The sequence below is a fragment of the Miscanthus floridulus genome, chromosome 2 (genome assembly GCF_019320115.1).
Source record: "Miscanthus floridulus cultivar M001 chromosome 2, ASM1932011v1, whole genome shotgun sequence".
NCBI lineage: Eukaryota > Viridiplantae > Streptophyta > Magnoliopsida > Poales > Poaceae > Miscanthus > Miscanthus floridulus.
In genome coordinates, this window is record NC_089581.1 from 172,147,150 (window position 1) to 172,166,035 (window position 18,886).

The window sequence follows — 18,886 nt, forward strand, 5'->3', positions numbered from 1 at the left end:
TGCAAATACGGGGATACGGAAATATATATAAAAAATAAAAAATAAAACATACCATAAATATTACATAACATAACATGGTTCAGGGCATAACGTTCAATAGTTCAAGGCATAACGTTCAGGCCATCAAGCCATAATTCAAACTTAGGTACGACACACACACATAACATAGCAACTAGATTAAGGACACGACATGATGAAATGATAAAACGATAACTGATAAAGTGATGAAATGATGATACATGAACAGCAGCTGCCCATGGCAAACTGGCAATCATCCATCAATCCATCGATCCAACATCTTCAGTCAGACCCAGCAGCAGCACCAGAGCTTTCAGTTATTCCTAGCACCCCAAGATCTTCTAGAACTCTTTCAAGGTCTGGTTCATCAAGTGACAGATCAGCATGCTCAAGAAAATCAGCACCACCCTCAAAATCAGCCTCAAAAGTATCAGCTCCAATATCCCACATTGCTGATGGACCATGGTGGTATTCTTCAGTTTTCCTTGAAAGAAGGCGCAAGTTCTGGTGTGTGAAAACTAAATCCTCAGCACGGCCAGGATTCAGCCTACAAAAGCAATTTGCAACCAGGAATCAAACTTCATGCAGGCAGCAAAAAATAAGGCAATTAAGAAAATGACAATAAGAGGTAGAATTAGAACCTGTTTCTCAAGGAACTATGGATCAGCCCATAGGTACTCCAATTTCTCTCAGCACAAGAAGATGATGTTGGCTGACCAAGTAATCTAAATGCTAACTTTTTCAGGTCTGGTGCAGAATGACCATGAATTCCCCACCATTGCTTTGGATCCATATAAGTTCTATCCTCAAGTGAGTCAAATGAATTGAATCCAGGCCCAAACAAAGAAAAATTAGCATATTGTTGCTTGATCTTTTTTAGTTCCTCACCAGAAAAATACCTCCTGAAACAAGCATTTCTCATTTCTGAAATTTCCTCATCATTGTGAGGGGCTACTCGGTTTGGAACCTCACTGATCCATGCTTCAGTGTAGTACTTGGAATTTAGTGAGTGTGCTAAGCAGTGCAAGGGGGTGTTACTTTTTGCCCATCAACTCACCAAGATGTCTAGCACAGCTGAGAAGAAGGCAGATTCTTCATGTGGTTCTAGCCCTTCATGACGATAGATCACAACCTTCACCTTCTCTATCATTGTATCCCACATTTCATATATCAAATGCAGGCATGCCTTGTCAGTATCAGCTGCCCGTATCATAGAATAGATAGGTTCAGTGAAACTGAGGAAGTAGCACACCTTATCCCACCACACATCATTCATAATCTTGTCTTTGACAAATTGGGCCTGGCCTGGATTATCATCCCTGTAGGCAGACCACTTGTCACTCACTACCATCACTGAAAGAGCATATTTTATAGCAACAAACCTCTTCAACATCACAATGGCAGAGGCAAATCTTGTCTCAGCAATGGCAAGGAATTTCAGCTTGCTATGCTCATTGAACATAAACAACATCATAGAGTGATTCATGATGTAATTCTTTATCATGCTGGCATCTGCAATAACCTCGCTGATCCACTGGAATTCATCATGAAGCTCATCCTCAGCGTCCCTAGGAGCACAAATGTTCTTCAAGGCAAGGTTCAAAGTATGCACAACACATGGGGTCCAGAAAATATGAGGGTGCTTTTGCTCAACAATGATACCAGCAACTCTGCAATTGGAAGCATTATCAGTGATCACTTGCACAACATTTTGTGCCCCAACCTCATCAATTACAGCTAGCATCTTCTCTGAAATATAATCCTTGGTCTTGGATATTCCTTCAGTGTTGATTGCTCTAAGAAACATTGGACCATCTTCTGTTACAGCCAAGAAATTCAAGAGTGGACGCCTTTGAGCATCTGACCATCCATCTGATACAATACTCACACCTTTAGAGCTCCATGTCGCCTTGATGGGCTGCAGCATTCTCTCGACATGTGTCTTCTCTTGCACAAGAAGAGTTGTTCTCAGCTTGTTGTAGCTTGGAGGGACATATCCTCCAATTGGCCGATTGGCAGCAAACATGAAAGCCTTCCTAAAATATGGGTTACGTGCAAGATTAAATGGCAGGCCTGCTGTATAAAACATTCTAGCTATCAGTTCATCAAGCTGGCTACAGACTTCTTGATTGAAGCTAGATTCAATAACTGAGACACCCTTCCTCTTTCTCATCTTCTCGTTGCCCTCAGTAGGAAGTGGAATATCTCTAGGCATGGTCCTGGCAACAGCAGCATTGGCAGCAGCAACTTCAGCTTGCAGTTGTTCAAGAACATGTACAGTCACCACTCGACAAAACTTTATCCCAAAACCAGAAATCTTTAACAGATGTGCTTTAACTCTAGAGTAGCTTCCTTGAAAATGATGGTCACAAAGTCTACATCGCATCTTTGAGTTGCCCCCCTGACCCTTTCCAATTCTCTCAATTAACTCAACATACCTCCACAGTGGCTTCTTAGCATCATCATCTGAAGGTGGAGGAGTCACACGAGCAGCAGCTAAGACCTGACTTGCAATAGCAGGGTTGTTGGCGATAGGAAATCCTCCACTTTCAGAACCATCAGTAGATGCAGAAGCATTCGAAGAAGTCACCATTGGATCTAATAACAAGAGGAGAATCAGACAAGGAGCAGGGAGATAGCTGAGAAGTGAAGGGAAGGACCAGATTAGAGAAGAGAAGAAAAAACGGACTCACCGTAGAAGGGGAAGGAGCCGCCGGCCGCGGCCGCCGATGGCGTGTGGAGGCGGCAGGGGCTTGAGGACGTGGTCCTGGGAGAGAAGACACAGGCGGAGAGCTGGAGAACGAAGGGGCGGCCAAGCGGCGGCGGTCGAGCAGCGCTGCTGCCGCAGATCTACGGCGTGCTGCACACCTGCTTCAGAGGAGCGTGTGTGCAGCGGCGGTGGCTGCTGTGGCCGCATGAAAAGGGATTGCGGAGGGGCACAGCTGAGCGGACGGCTTTTATACGAACTGAACGAGTGGTTTTAAGGGTTATCAGGTATCCTACAGGTATCGACAAGGTATCCCAGGAGTATCCGCGTATTTTTATTATTTGAAAATTGCGTTAATTTCCGGTACGTCCGGGATACGTATCCGGCAGTATCCGTGCAGTATCCGTATCTGATACGGTATCCGATACCGGTACGTGAGTTTTGCGAAGTATCCGCGTTTCTTAGGTTGTGGTGTCCCGCATGGGCGTCCGTCGTGCCTTGGAGTCCGGAACCGCCCGCCGCTCTGCGTCCGTCGCCGCGCAGGCGCAGTCGCACTGCCAATGCAACACCAGCAGAAGCTGCGCTCGGCAGGGCGGACGTAGTCGTGGCGGTGGTACATACAGGCGATGAGAAGAACAACGGTGACCCCTGCCACTGCCATGGCCATGCAAGCGGCGCTCCGGATCGCCATGTGCACCGTCCGCTGTCGTCGCGCGAGTGGGTTTTTGCTCAGTTTACTGCACTGGCACACCTGCTAATGAGGTGAGACAATGCGAGTGGATACTTCATAGACGACGAAAGTAGTACGAGAAGGACTAACTTCCAGTAGCTATCAGTATATAGACGTTTTACATATGGGTAAAATGTACTAAAAGATCCGCCAGCACCATTCTGACGACAATGGACGTCGCCACCAGAACAGTGCCGGTCTTAAGCACCATTCTGACAACAATGGACGTCGCCACCAGAACAGTGCCGGTCTTAAGATTTCAAGGCTCTCTAGTGATCTCCTCGCAACGGCCTCTCTTGACTATGTATAAAATCTTATAATATATATACGCTAATTTTACTTATAAAATAAAAGCAAATTCAATAACATATTTTTAATTTAACATGTCTGATAATTATCGAGGAACAATGTAGATTAAGCAATATATTTATAGATGCATGATAATTATCGAGGAACAATGTAGATTAAAAAAATAATATATTCGTTTTCTTTTCTCACCCATGACAAATGTTTCTTAGGTAACATTATAAAATTCTATGACTTAAATTAGAAGAAAAATATAATTACATGGGTACAAAATACTAGAAGTCTGGAATACTATATAAATGATTAATTTGGACTAAAAATAAAAAGGAAAAAATACCTTGGACATAAACAACTGATCGGTGATCGCAATTCATAAGCAACTAAGAATCAAGATGTCGTCGTCATGGAGCTCTACCTAGTCGCCGTCCTCGTGCGCCGTGTCAGTGTCTCCGGTAGTCTAGCTCTTTGCGGCGGCGTGGCTCGCCAGCTCCGCATGTGTAAGGCGCACGTCGCGAACTCACGATCAGAGTGTGTTGTGTGCAGCGTGACTCCTCGCCTCCTCTCTACCCGAGGGCCGTGCGAAAAAAAAAATTAGGAAAGAAATACCGATGTTATCTTTTTGGGCCGCCTGGCCAGTTCTATGCCTCTCTTCTCGTTAGTTTGCTAATACCTAATGGACTATAGAATCTGGGGGTTTGTATACCTGGGCTTGGGCCCCTCCGCTTAGGCTCTCGGCCATTGCACCTCGTGCCCTACCCCTAGGGCCGGCACTGCACCAGAATTACCTTCCACGCCACCGCAACCCTGTGCCGTGGTGGCGACCACGCCTCTCCAAGCTCCTCCTTCAAAGACGGCTGTGTATGCACCAGCGAGGCTCCTATCGCAGCGAGTTGGGTAGTGTGTGGGTAAAGCATTTACCCGCCCCATAAACATATAGCGCGTTAACTTCTGTTTTGTTTAACATGAGCATGGTAATATTATTTAGCATGCACAGGGGTGGAGGGGGTCATTGCCCCCCCTACAATTTGTATCGAAAAAAGTATATGATACATGCCCCAATGGCCGATCAACGAACTGAAATTCCGCCTCTCACTTAGGTCTCAGGGATTTATATTATATATTGCATGTATTTTGGTAGAGTCTAGCACACCCCCTAACAAATCAAATTTAAATTTATATTAGGTTTAAATTAGTCAATATTAAATTAAGTTTGTAAATATAAGCAAAAGATAAATATATTAATAAAATACAAATAATAATTATATGTAGATATATAAATTTTATTAGGTTTAATTAACCTATATTAAATTAGGTTCTAAATATAAAGTAATAATAATATACATAAAATTTTGTTACGATTATGATTTTTTGAAAAAAAAAATCTATGTGACACATGGTCTACTAGGATTATACCTGTGTGTTGCTACTTGCTCACATCATGATCATGTAGGCATCTACGATCCCGTAGGCATCAGATTATCATGGAGTAAATCACACTGATGGATCAACATCAAGACCATAAAGAATATAATATTTTAATTGACATTTGATCACAAAATTGGACATTTCATGTAGCTTGTTCACAGTTTACTCTGTGTAACACAAAGTTTTGAAAAAGAAAGCTCTATACCCTTAGATATTGTGCGGCATATGTCAGGTCCAATATGTTGAAGCAACTGCTTGCTTGAAAGGCCTGGAGAGCATGCAGCAACTGCTCTAGGAATGAGGCGAGTTATTTTAGAGGCTCATTTAGGCCTCATTCGTTTTCTTTGGATAGGTTCCTATCCTGCAACAGTTCCTGGCCAGGATCAAGTGGATCATCTTCCTCCACTCATTCCAGGTCTGATTCAAAACCTGTCCTTATCCATTCCTGATCTGATTATAAAATCATGTTCGGCTGGACAGGAACACATACCTCGTTGAACGTTTGCTGCCAGTGCACTTGCTGAACGCTTGCTGCTAGTGCACTTGCTGTCATAGAACAAGACTACTACTTCACATCAAAATCAGAAACAAAACCTCACAAGTTCACAGTTGCAATATTACATGGCACTGGAAATTTACACGAAAATAACATAAATCTGTCAAAAAAAATTCAAATCACCATGCAAAGCAAACCCAACAGAATATCCAGGGCTATTGACAACAGGTATACATATCCAGGCATTTAACTGCCACAACAGAATATGATAAGCTTGAAACAATTCAAATGAAAAGCAAGGGACTGAAATGAGAGAGAAGTAGCAGACAAGTAGCAAATAAAAATAGAGTCTTGATCAATAAGCTTCCTTTTAGTCTTCCGGTCTTGATCAAGACAAAATAGAGTTTGAACGGGCTGAAGCATAAATCTCTCGTAGAAGTTACAAGAACTCTAGGTTATCTAGTGATGTTGATAAATATGTGAAGACCTTAGACCTCCTGCACACTCAAGCCTGGTAGACAAAAAGTACAAAATCAATTCTAGTGGCATGACAATAGTATTTGGATTCATAATCAGGAACAATGACAAATTAGATTAGCCCTAGCTCCTAACTAAAATTCTATTGGAAAACTGCAATTCCAAAAAATATATAATCCATTAACCCTAGCTCCTAACCAAAATAGGAATAGTCCTGCTCATCATAGTATAAATTATACTATGAGATCTCGCAACAAGTTCTAAAATATAGAACTGAAAAATCTTTTATAGGTAAAATACAATAGTACATGTATAAGCCATGAGTTAATTAAATTATATGCACTGCAAGTATAATAAACAAGCAACATTACTACTAAAATTAAAGTAGTAACTGTTGCAGATGCCATTTGAAAATCGGAGTGCACATGCATTAAATCAGAGTGGTTTGAAAATCGGAGTGCACATGCATTAAATCAGAGTGGATTTTGAAAAGGAGACTAGCATCTTCATAGAACAAGTGCACAAGCATGCAGCTTGGTACTGCTGTTGCTGTCACACCATCAGAGTGGCAGCAGCACATCAAAGGCCAGTTCTTCAACGCAGACATTTACAGAATAGACAGGACATGACTAAGCATCTACTGTAGGTCTAGATAAAACACTGTTTCATGGCTGAAAAGTAGTTCGAAATAAGCTCAAGCGTGAACTACTTTTCAGCCATAGAATAATATTTTTCTCTCACAACATTTCAGCATAAGCATTAGCATAAGCCAAATTTTAGCATCAGCAAATAGGGTGAATAAAATCACTAGGCATTCATGGTGCTGATTTGGTTCAGACAAGACTAAGTTCTAACGTTTTCCTCACATCCATATCATACTTCCATGTTTACAGTGATCTAAGCATATATTTGAACTGGCAGGACAATACTCATATTTAAGTTACAGATACTATAGACTTACGAATATGTTTAAATTGTATGGAATCAATTTATAAACTGAACTAAACCATTACAGTCAACACTTAAAATCACTAGGCATTCATGGTGCTGGAGAGATCTACAAGTATATAACATGAAAACATCAAGTTTTTAGCAATTAAGTAGATTGACCTGTTAGACCATCGTATTTTTTAGCCAAACCAAAGTTGCTTCTCGATCTAGCTTAGCCACTTAGAAAGGCCTCTTTGTTTTCTTTGCTCTTGACGAAGACTGCAAATGCTTTTGCCTTTTCTTCCTTTGTCACTTCCATTGTGCTCAGAACAGACATACACCTTTTGATAGAGAAGTCATTACCTTGAGCAACATCCTTTTCTTTGGCTAGATCTGCAGACTCATCGTGTACTTGCTTAGTCCTCATGTCTAGGTATCTCTCCATCATTTCTTCAATCATGTAACCCTTCTTATGCGTCTTTTCTTTCTTTTCATGTTTTTTGCTTGATGTTGTAGTAGTAGTTCTTCGCTGCCCGCTTCTTTCAATAGCTACGACCTCATTTTCTTCATCTCGTGACAGAGAATCTCGCTGTCCACTTCTTTCAACAGCTGCAGCCTTCACTTGTTTACATCTCACTGATTGAATCATCATCTTCATCTAGTACCTCATGAACCTCAATGCTGTCCAAGTCATCTACATCATGAATTTGTCGAAGTGGTCCTTCCTCTTGTGGTGGCTCAAGGAAGTGAGATTGTAAGTACCTTCAGCCAAATGACCTACACGATAACAAGGAAATAGCTATAGGTAAAATCTTGCCTTACTTTGCGAAACTTCTTGATTTTAGGGTATGTCTGCACATTCAAGTTGCACTGTTCTAGCTAGCTCTGCAACAAACAACATAAAAGATTCAGTAAGTAAACCCACCATTATATCTGAGTAATTCTAGTGAGATCATTGAAAACCTAAGACAAGGACACTACTGCATACATGAACAATTCTTATAGCAGTCAAAATAATACTAAGAAAACCTGATGGTGTAGCTACTAATACCAACAGCAGAGAAATAAAGACAAGGACACTTAGTCAGTAGGAGTGAATTCACATTACAAGTAGCATTTTGAAATCAGGACCATATTCTACAAAATATACAAGGTGCTAGACCAATAATTTAGTCCATTGGCAGAAAAGCATACACTAAGTATCTAAATTGCACTGTTTGTCCAAGTTGAACTGTTCTAGCTGATGACTAAACTGCACTACTGCTAAACTGAACTACTAAAAAAGAAACTAACAGCCAATTGAAATTGAAAGCATGCGTACATAGAATAGAAAAATAGACACGGAAATCTGAATCCTCCTGCAGTTAGCGTTCACCAAATCAGGCAGCCTATGAGTGGTCAATCAAAGATATATTGTATAGTAATTAATTAGATAAGTGTCTTATATGCTTCATCAGTAACCGGCCAAAGCAATTGCATTGCTTGCTTTGCACAATGTCTTATATGCTTCATCAGTAACTGTCTACCAGTTCCAGAGGGGGACATCATCGTGGCCCAAAGTTAAATGACCAACTCAGCAAGGAAAGAAAGCTTTGCACACAACAGAACTGAACATGGGCATGCAATGCAATGCAATTTGACAGACTGAACTCTGCAGAGTGCTTCTTGGGTGGGCCCATACGTACATTGTACTACAAGTATATACCATCACATGATGAATATGTAGGATTTGCTGGTTCTTGCTTGTGCTAGTAAATCAAATGGTTTGCAGTGGCCAAAACTCTGATCCCTTTGGAAATTAATTAATAGGGCTGGGGCATTGTAGTTGGAGCCGGCCGGCACCAAGTAAAAGCTTTTTTATTTACAGATACATCTAGCTATGTTAATAAATATGATATTGCTAGAATGAATAATCATGTTTAGCATTAGCAGCACAAGTATTCTATCAAGAAGCTGATACGAATATGATAGATAGATGGTACATAGAAACAACTAGTACATAGACGGTGCTGTTGATCTGATCACTGATCACTATTACCCATCAGGTGACGAGATGATGCATGAACATGATGTGTATAATCAGTAGAAATAGATCGGCGCCCACTTCTAACCCCCACGAACTGATCATCATCATCATCACCATCCTACTACCAGGACTCTCAACTAGAACTAGAGACAAGATCCAAGAACCCTAGAGAACCCTAGAGGAGGGAGAGAGGACGAGGACGAAGGGGAGAGCAAGGGAATCACCGGCAAGAAGGACGAGGAAGGGGGAGGACGTCGCGTGCTTGCGTCGTGGAGACAGGGAACCGGCACCTGGTAGGAGGTGCGGTTCCGTTTCGGGCCGTGGAGACTGGGAAAAGAGAAGCCAATTTTGGTTCCGGGCCAGTTTTCGTTCCAGGCCGGCCCGAAACGAACACACATTTTGGTTCCTATCCGGATTGGAAAAGGGGCGCAACAATCCACCCGGAATGGGCCCAGGAACAGGCCAATCCGGTAGAAACGGACGAGGCCTTAGTTGTTATTGCTAGGGCATTAACTAATCCATGCTTCGATAGCTTTATGCTTGCAAATCTGAGACTAAAACCTTTATGTATTCTGAATGTACTATATATGTACTATTTCTCATGTTATGTATTTGGTTTGCTCCGAGGCAAACTTGCCTGCCGCAAAGTGCTCTCCTAGGCATTGATTTTTTAGTGTCTGAAGCTAAGATGCCTGTCTGGCGGAGGAAATGACTGGGAGAGCATGAAAAAACATGCTCTTAAGCTGCAGCTGATGATACTCTGGAGGCCGTGGGACTGAAACTGTATGGATTTGTCAGGAACACGTGACTAATGAAACTCTGCTACCCATTTCATTCAATCAAAAAATGTCCTTCGTAGGTGACGACGGGTATGCGGGTCAGACGCAGCGTGCCGGCGGCCTGGCCTGGGGCCTTCGTTTCTTCATTCATACAAAGTTGTACGGGATTTTGTGGCCCGTAACGGTAATCCATGGAAGCCTCAAGACAATAGAAAGCCCAAAATGCAGTGGTGAAGACTGAAGAAACGTGTCTTGCACAGTTGCACTCTTTCTGCAGCCCATTGGTGCTGTCATGTTTGTTTTATTTCTCCAATTCTAACAAATCTTATTCAGGACTAACAGTCTGCCACTCCCCATATGATTTTGACCCGAACCTGTTTTTCGTGTTTTGGTACCAGTTCGTGGTGTGCACAAGATCAGAACAATGGACTATGACAACTAGGTGTGAACGTGAGATGTCCATGGCCCAGTCATGTGCGTGGTCACGCTTAGCTTAGCTTCGATCGGCTGCTGTCTTCAGATCCAGCAGTCTTCGGCGACACAAACTAGACAGCTTCCCTTCCCTTGGCGCCACACTACTCGCTGCTCTGCCTGCTGGAAGTGCGGTGTAGCTAGATCAGAACAGGCAACCAAAGGGCGAAACAGCGACGATTTGGAGTGCATTGTACTTGTACATGTCCAAGGTCAGGTTTGTCTCACCCTCAAGCATCGTCGTGTGAACACACGGGGCGACTGCTTCGAGTTTGTTTTCGCTCTACTAGTCGCAGCTGGTTTTGGTGCTTCAGACAGGCTACTTCTATTGGACGCATCGATCTTTTCTTGCGCCGCTCTACCGGCTAGCCCGGCCATATAATCGGAATCGGGTGCCATTACATGCCTCAAGCACGCTAGACAATCCAAATAGAGTGGTTATATCCTCCTAGAGTGGTTCGTAGCGATAGTATTGTAAGACCCTTCGAATTATTATTGCCAAAACGACAAATGGATATATATAACCCTACGTAAGAGACCACGTCTACCTAGGAAGTATTCAGTTTGTTTATGGGGTAGCTGCTAAACAAATGGATTCCTATTTTATTTAGGTCTCTTTATATATAGATCTAACTGTTAGCTGTGCATGTAAGCCATTTTAGCCCAGTGCTTGGTAGTAAGACTACCAGTTAAACTATTAGCCAAGCTAGGAGTTTTTAGCAACCGTCTAGCCACCAATTAACATTGAGCGCCTAATAGTTGGATTTGTTCGGCTATGTATTAGATTTCCTACAACGTGTTTTGTTTTGGGACAACTAGGACGGGATGGTCCTCGTATCCCTCTTTTCTTGGCGTAGAACCATTTCGCTTGGGTATTTGGTTTATGAGACGGAATCATGGTAATAGGGAAGAATGGGAATAAGTTGGATGGAGTTCATTTGCATCGTCAACCGTGGGGCCTATTTGTCAGCCTCTAGGACTTCTCTTCTTCTTCCTCCCGTGCGCGGAGAGTCTCTACGCCGCCTAGGCTACGACGCCTTCGTCCGACACCCCCAGCTGAGGCTATTTGTGCCCCTGCTTGCAACTTCTGCACTTGTTGTCCTGCCCTTGCGCCTCCCGTCCCTGCCTGCTGCCTTTGCCCCTGTCATCGCTCAACACGCGTTGCCCTAGGCGTGTTGGATTCAATCATCATGAATAAGGGTGGACATTGGGGTAACAAAAAACAAAAAAAACAGGTATCACTAATTGGTACTTGATCTTTGGCACGAGAATACCTACCCAAGAATTTAGAAATTCGGGTTCAGGTTTGGGTTTACATGATGTATCCGAATTTGACAAAACAACAAAAAATTCAGACATTCTGAAGCAGTAAACAACAATTATTAAATTATAATCACTCGTGCCATTTCAAATAGAGTCCTAATAGTTCGGGTTCGAGAATCAGGTATCAAGTTTTATGTCCACCTCTAGCCGCGGGCTCAGCCAACTAGGACCACCAGATTTGTGTCCTGCGCCGGTGTTCACTTTTACAAGAATATGTTAAATGGAAACAAAGCCATGACATTTTTTCCTTTTTGAAATAACACTCTCGCTAGGAAGTAGTTAAACAAATATTACAATCTACAAAGTCTTAGCATCATCTGTTTCAAGCCATATTAACAACCATGACAATAATATGATTGATAACTATCGATGATAAAGCAAGCACTGGGTAATGTTCTTGTGAATGAAACATATGGCATGTGAAAAATTACTTTGCATCTGGCAGTGTTCTCTGAGGATTTAGTTTTCTAGAATGCCATATCAATAAGTCAATAGCCCACCAAGAAATAGGAAGGCCACACCTTACAGAATCTCTGTATGATGGCTCCTTTCTGGCTTTGATTTCCCTGCAAGCAATCATGCATTGAGAACTCTGAATTGAAAATAGAATAGAACTGGACATAAATAGAATCCGACTACAAGCTAATTTGAAGCAAAACCAATCTCTCGAGCAAATAAATGGATCCTAACTTCCCAAATATTACAAAAAAAAACTCAAAGTTGGATTCTATGAAATATACATAGATACGAGAAAAGAAATTTTAGGCACATAAATAAAAATATTTGTTAAAACATTCTCAAGCACCACATCCTAACATATGAAATTCTAGGCACATAAATAGAAATATTAATGTTGGTTGTAGAGGATACTGTGAGTGCACATCAATGGATAATGTGTGTGACTTATCAGGTGGCTCAGAGACAAGCAACAGAATAACTACACTTGGCCAGTACATGCAGTATTTTCATGTTCTATCTCTAACTACAGATTAAACTTCCTACTACTGCCAGTATCTTGGAGAATAAAACAGAGACTGAAATGGCAAGCATAAACTTGAATACCAAGAGCTACCTTAGTTGGCGAGCTGCGCCATGAAACATGAGGTCAATAGTGTTTAACAATCAATATCCAGCACGAACTGAATGTGGGAAAGGTATATGATAATGATTCCATGGAGTGCCCAGGCAAACAAATTATCACATTATGGCTAAAACAATATATGTATCATACTTTTGTTGGAAGCAAAACAAGATCATTGTTGTTAGCAGTCTGAATATCAACCACGATGGCTGTAAACTCAGTGCCACCTTTAAGAAAAACCACTGTGATAACTTTATCATCAATTCCCTGTCAACCAACAGAGGATTTCAGGTCTCAAAATTACTACTATGTTTAACCTGAATGATTCCAGAAATACAGTAGAAAGAATTTTGCACCTCAAAAATAATTTAGATTTAAAATAAGGGCAGAAGAAACAAAATAAATTGTGCACAAAGTTTATTATAGTTTCACTTAGTAGTATCCATTGCCTCTATCATAAATATCAGTTCCCAAGTCCCAGTATCAAACAAGTCATTGCATACCAAGAATTAAGAGGGCTGAGCTCAAATGCAGACCTGCAGTAGATGTTTCTTTCAGGTGAGATCCCATCATTCTGAAGTGATCACTGCTGAAAGAATTATAGTGTCTTTGATTTCTTTCGCTTAATGGCGCCTGCAAGGATGGATAGGCATAATTATATGGATGTTCTAACATAGTGGCTGCAGGGAGTCCATGGGAAAAGTAGTATTACACAGCAACGAGTAATACAATTGCATCATAGCATAATAAAAAACCAGTGCTTCTGCGTGCAAAGAAGGGATAAAAATATTAGCAAGAAAACCTCTGATTATCAAAAACTTTTCACCCAACTGCATGACTTTTCCTTGAATATCTCCAAACAGGTGTGGCGCCACGCGGGAGACGAACATAGATGGGGACAAGACGGCGCTGCTCGAGGCAGCTGCTGCTGCAATGAGGCGAGCAGCGGTAGCACCGTGTCCAAGACCATGAGGTTGAACTAATCGTAGTTAATTGCTTCAAACATTCCTTAACTATCCGAAAATTCAAGAAAACAACAATTAACCAAAGACATGTTATTTCATTTCATTCAAATCATTAAAGTGAGTGCAGCTTTGCTTTACCTTCAAAACAATAGCTCCACTTGTGGAGTACCCAAATAAGATGCACATGGTAAACCACAGTTTCCCTCCAGCTAAAATTAATATCCATGCATATATTATGTATGTATGAAACAGTAACAAGTCACCAACAGTAACATATTCATCAACCCCATCACTTCCACAATGTCCTTAGGAGACAAAACCACATGCATCAATTACGAAGTGCAGCCAAGAATCTCACTGTAATGTTGCAGAATAAACTGCACTTAACATGTACAACATGATTTTAAGTGTCCTTGTTCAGGGAACAATCTAAGATGTTTTCACAAATAAGCTACTCAAACCAGTGATTAATCAAAACAAAGTATTAGAAATGAGTGACACAGGCTACCAACCATTGCTGCATTTCAGATCTACTCAAATCAGTACATACCAAAACTGTAGGCAACCATGATGTGTGCGTGCACATACATTCAGAGCTTCTTTAGATCTAATCATGGAGCAAGTGGGGGACAAAGTTAATACGGGAGAGAAGAGACAACAATAGTAGATGACAGAACACTAATGAGAGTGGTCTACATGCCTCATGGTCGCAGGCAAGGATGTTGTGGAGGCGGTCCAGGTGGTCACGCTCGCGCCGGCTGTTCTCACCCTCGCGATGGTTGCGAGATGCGGCGAGCACATGGTGGTGAAACATGGCGGCCACCTCCACGTCCGGGGCTCGCGCCGTCGATGCTGCCTCCATGTCCGGGGCTCGTGCCGCCGCCGACACCGCCTCGGCATCCAGGGCTCGCGCCGCCGCCGCCTTCTCCGTGTTTGGGGCCCAAGACGTCGCTGCCGCCTTCTCCGCGTTTGGGGCCCAAGACGTCGCTGTCGCCTTTGCGTCTAGGATTCGTCCGTAGGGGAGAGGAGAGGAGGAGTCATGAGTCACATGTGGGGGAGAGGAGAGGAGTCGCAGAGTCTGCTCTATGGGAGATGGGGCGTCAGTGGAGAGGAAGGGTCGCGCATGGGGTGATTGCAGTTTGGGACGAGTGACCAGATGAGTGAGGCGGTTTGGTCCCAGCAATGTGGTGCGTTTGGATTTGAGTGAGGTAGAGAAATGAAAGGTTTGTCCTTTTGTTTCAAAGAATAGAGGGCTTTGGATTTTTTGTGTGCACGTTGGATAATTCACGACTGTAGTTGTCGGTGTTTCGAGTCACCATCGATGAGTAAATTTCTAATATTATGCGTCTGGCTCGGATGGTGTGCTTAGAGTACATAAGGTTTATACTGGTTCGGGTAGAATGTCCCTACGTCCAATTCGTCGCTGCTGCTCGTGTTACTAGCACCGAAAGTTTGTAGTAGGGGTTACAAACGGCCGAGAGAGGGACATGTCCTAAGTCTCTGGTGGAAAGAGTGAACGGGTGCCGAGAGCTCGGTTGCCGCTCAGCTGTGTGCTTGTGTTGTGTTCTGGTTGGTTCGAGGTTCGATGGATTCATGATGATTCGATCGGGTCTGGCCTGGATCGATCTGATGCGTTGTGATGCCCCTTATGGAATGCCCTGCTTTCTCTTTTATTGGCCAAGGGAAAGCATGGGTTACAGCGGAGGAAAAAGAAGAAAGAGAGAGAGAGAGAGAGAGAGTCAAAGGCCTTCAGGATCGCTGAGTCCTTCTTCTCCTTCATGCGGGTCCCGCCGACCCTATAGATGTCAATAGGGACGGCTTTGTGTCGCAGTCCTGTCCATCACTAGCGCCATGCGTAGGCATCATATGCTGGTCATGGCACTCCACTCTGTCCTGGCGAACGTCAGTGGTGAACTGACGCATCCGTCAGTGTTTGTACATGGGTTAGGCAGAACAACACCGGTACGCCCGACGCTGTTCTTGATGTAAATCCTCTAGTATGGCCTATTAAGGCCATGGGTTACATTAGGGCATGTTGTTCTCTTCCCTAGTGTCAGAGCTTTGACTTAGGCCTAGACGCTTGGACCTAGAGTGGTTGGCGGTGGTATAGGTCTCCATCGGGCGAGGCAGAGCTTGTGGCCTTAGGGTCAGGCGAGGTGGAGCGTAGACCCAAGGGTTGGGTGGGGCAAATCCCATGGCGTTGGGGTTAGGCGAGGCGGAGTCCTCCCCCCGAGGTTGGGCGAGGCAAACGTAGACCCAAGGGTCAGGCGAGGTGGAGCGCAGACCCAAGGGTTGAGCGAGGCAGAACGTAGACCCAAAGGTTGGACGAGGCGGTGCCCTCTCCCGGAGGCCATAAGAAGCGGAGCTTGCGCGCTAGGGGGGTTGGTTGGAGCTGTAGTCGTGCTATTGACTGCTCGGATGCATCAATGTTGATAGTCATTAGCTCCTCCTTCTCGGGTACCCTAGTATTGATCCCCGATAGTAGCCCCCGAGCCTACGGAGGAGTAGAAAACTCCTTTGGAGGTTTTTTCGAGTGGGAGAACTCTGATGGCCTTAGCCTTCTCTTATCACCCACGGCGTGATCTAGGGATGGTGATTCCCTTTCATCGAGATCAGACCCCTCGAGGGTATAGCCACAAGGTTTGGTGGGTCGGAAAAGGTCCTTCCCTGATTTCGATCCCTTTGGGGGTCTGTCATTCTGCGACCGTGCATTTGGTCTTCTTGCGAGCCCAACTTTCCTCGAGCCCCCACGCATAGCGGGGTCCGGTTGAGGGTCGGCTCATCTTTGTGATCGTCACCCCATTCATGGTTTCCACAACCGGAGGGGCTGAGCCGTGCCATGATTTTCCTCTATGGACGAGCCATGGTGCTCGATGAGTTGTTAGCTGGCTAGTCCAAGTGGGGCCCTGATATCTCGTTCACGAGGATCCAGCTCGGGTCAACTGGTGACCGACTCTAGACCCTCGGCGGTCAATCCATATAGTTCTCAGGTCCGTTCGACCGGTCCCGAGGGCCTTCTGCCTTTCTTTCGAGGAAAAAACCATGGATCATATCCGACCGAGACTCAAATGTGGATAGAGATGCCTGTGGCACTCGTGCACCTAGGTATCGGCTGCTAGCGGGCCCATCCCTTTTCGCCCTCACTTCAAAAAGGAGCCTGAAGCGGTTGTTGAACGCGTCGATGGGCCAACTTTCGAACTCCTAGGCCTAGACTAGCCACAGTAGAGTTTTTAGCTTTGTATCCCTTACCTATGATGGGTCATGGCCCGCTCGAAGAGGCAAAGCGTTCGGCGAGTTTTCTGTGGGAACAGACAGAGATTGCGTGCGCGCATTCTATGGTGAGACATGGTGGCTGATCATGGTAGGCGTGGAGATCTAGGCACGTGGTTGGTTTCCTCGCACCCGTCGCCCTTATAAAACCAAAGGGTTCGCCCCCCGGGTTCCATACCTTACATCCTTGCCTCCGCAGTCACAACCGTTGCCACCAATCGCTTAGATTTCCTGCCTCTGCATCACCATCGCCATCGAGCCCACATTCGTCCGTGGTGTCTCTCTGACATCACCTTCTCCATGCGCGGACCTCGGCCAAGGAGTGACTGCTGCCCGGCGAGGAGGAACTACCATCGCCGCCCGACGACTATGTGGTGTCGTTTGCCCACTTTCATGAGCGTGGGTTCGCAACCCCCGCCCACAAATTTCTTCGGGGGCTACTGCACTATTACAAGATCGAGCTACAACATCTCAACCCTAATGGGATCCAGCACATGGCGGCGTTCATTGCCCTGTGCGAGGGGTTCATGGGGATTAGCCCCCACTTCAATCTATGGAGGTACTTCTTCACTGTCACCCTCCAGAAGAAGAGGGAGAAGAGCGGCAGGTAGGAGCTGCATATGCCGATGGGGTGCGCCTGGCATCCAGCTCCAGAACAATCGGGTTAGTGAGTACCTGCCCATGTGGCTTTCGACATCCAACAAGGGGTGGCACTCGCAGTGGTTCTACCTCAAGAATGACGTCACTGCCCCTCTACCGGAGTTCACCGGACGCCTGATCGAAGAGGCCCTAGAGTTGTGGAGGAAGTGGGGCATCCCAGAGAAGGACAAAAAGAAGATCTGGGACCACATCGCCGCCATCCACATCCTAAAGGAGAATGGCCTGAAGGGGTCAGGTGTCATCAGGGCCTACCACGCACGGAGGGTGGCACTGTTGATGATGCGTGCGCTCCCGCTATACGCGATGGCGCCCGAGGCGTCATTCGATGAAACAGCGCTCACCGAGGGGGCGCTCCCCAACTCTGAGATCACACAACACATCAAGGAGGCAATGGAGCCCTCGCGGGACGATGTGGGTGCCCCCCTCAATTTCATCTTCCCGGTGCCAGGACATCCTCTGATGCGACCAGGAACTAGGCCACATCGTCTTCATAAGTTTCCCCTTCTCTTGCCTTCTCTTTAATTGATTTCCCAACCCCTTGATACTTACTTTGAAAGGGTCGGGGCCAGCCGAGGGATCTCATCCTCATGGATCACCTGATGCCATTGTTGAGGGATTCGGCCATGAGGGTGGTGAATCGCACCAAGGGTGAGCGGCAGAGGAAGGCGAAGGAGGATAGGAAGAGGAAGAAACAACAGAAGTTGTAGGCATGGGAATGAGGGGAGGACACTGATAGTGATGATGATGACGCCGACGACGAGGTAGCCGATGACATTGAGTGGGATGACCTGGAGAGCAAGGATGCGCTGATAGGTATCGGATCATCCTTGCAGGCGTTAGGACCCTTCCCATTCCATGGAGGGGAGGGTACATCTAGGGAGGCGGTGAAGATGGGCCGTACCGTTAGCCTGCCACAGGAGCCAATAGGGGCGAACGACTCTACCACCGCACCCGAGGTGCCAGCGGAGGCGGGTGGCTCCTCTGTCACGCCCAAAGAGCTAAGGGGAGCGAGCCCCTCTACCCAGGAACAGGGGGCAAGCTTAAAATGTCCAAGTTCCGACAAGGCGGAGCAAAGCTCAAGGGGTTCACCCCCCAAAGACATCTATCGCCCGACGGCGCTGATGTGAGTCATCAGTTCCTCTATTTTTTCTTGTTTTAGTCGGATTTCATCGTGACTTATGATTTTCGTCCCTTGCAGCGCCGGTAGACAGCGCAATCTTTT

At 45.0% G+C, this 18,886-nt stretch overlaps 1 pseudogene; it reads right to left on the bottom strand.

Moving 5' to 3' along the window:
* Positions 1-300: 300 nt before the first annotated feature.
* Positions 301-14,596, bottom strand: LOC136537457 (uncharacterized; annotated as a pseudogene).
* Between the last annotated feature and the right edge of the window lie 4,290 nt (positions 14,597-18,886).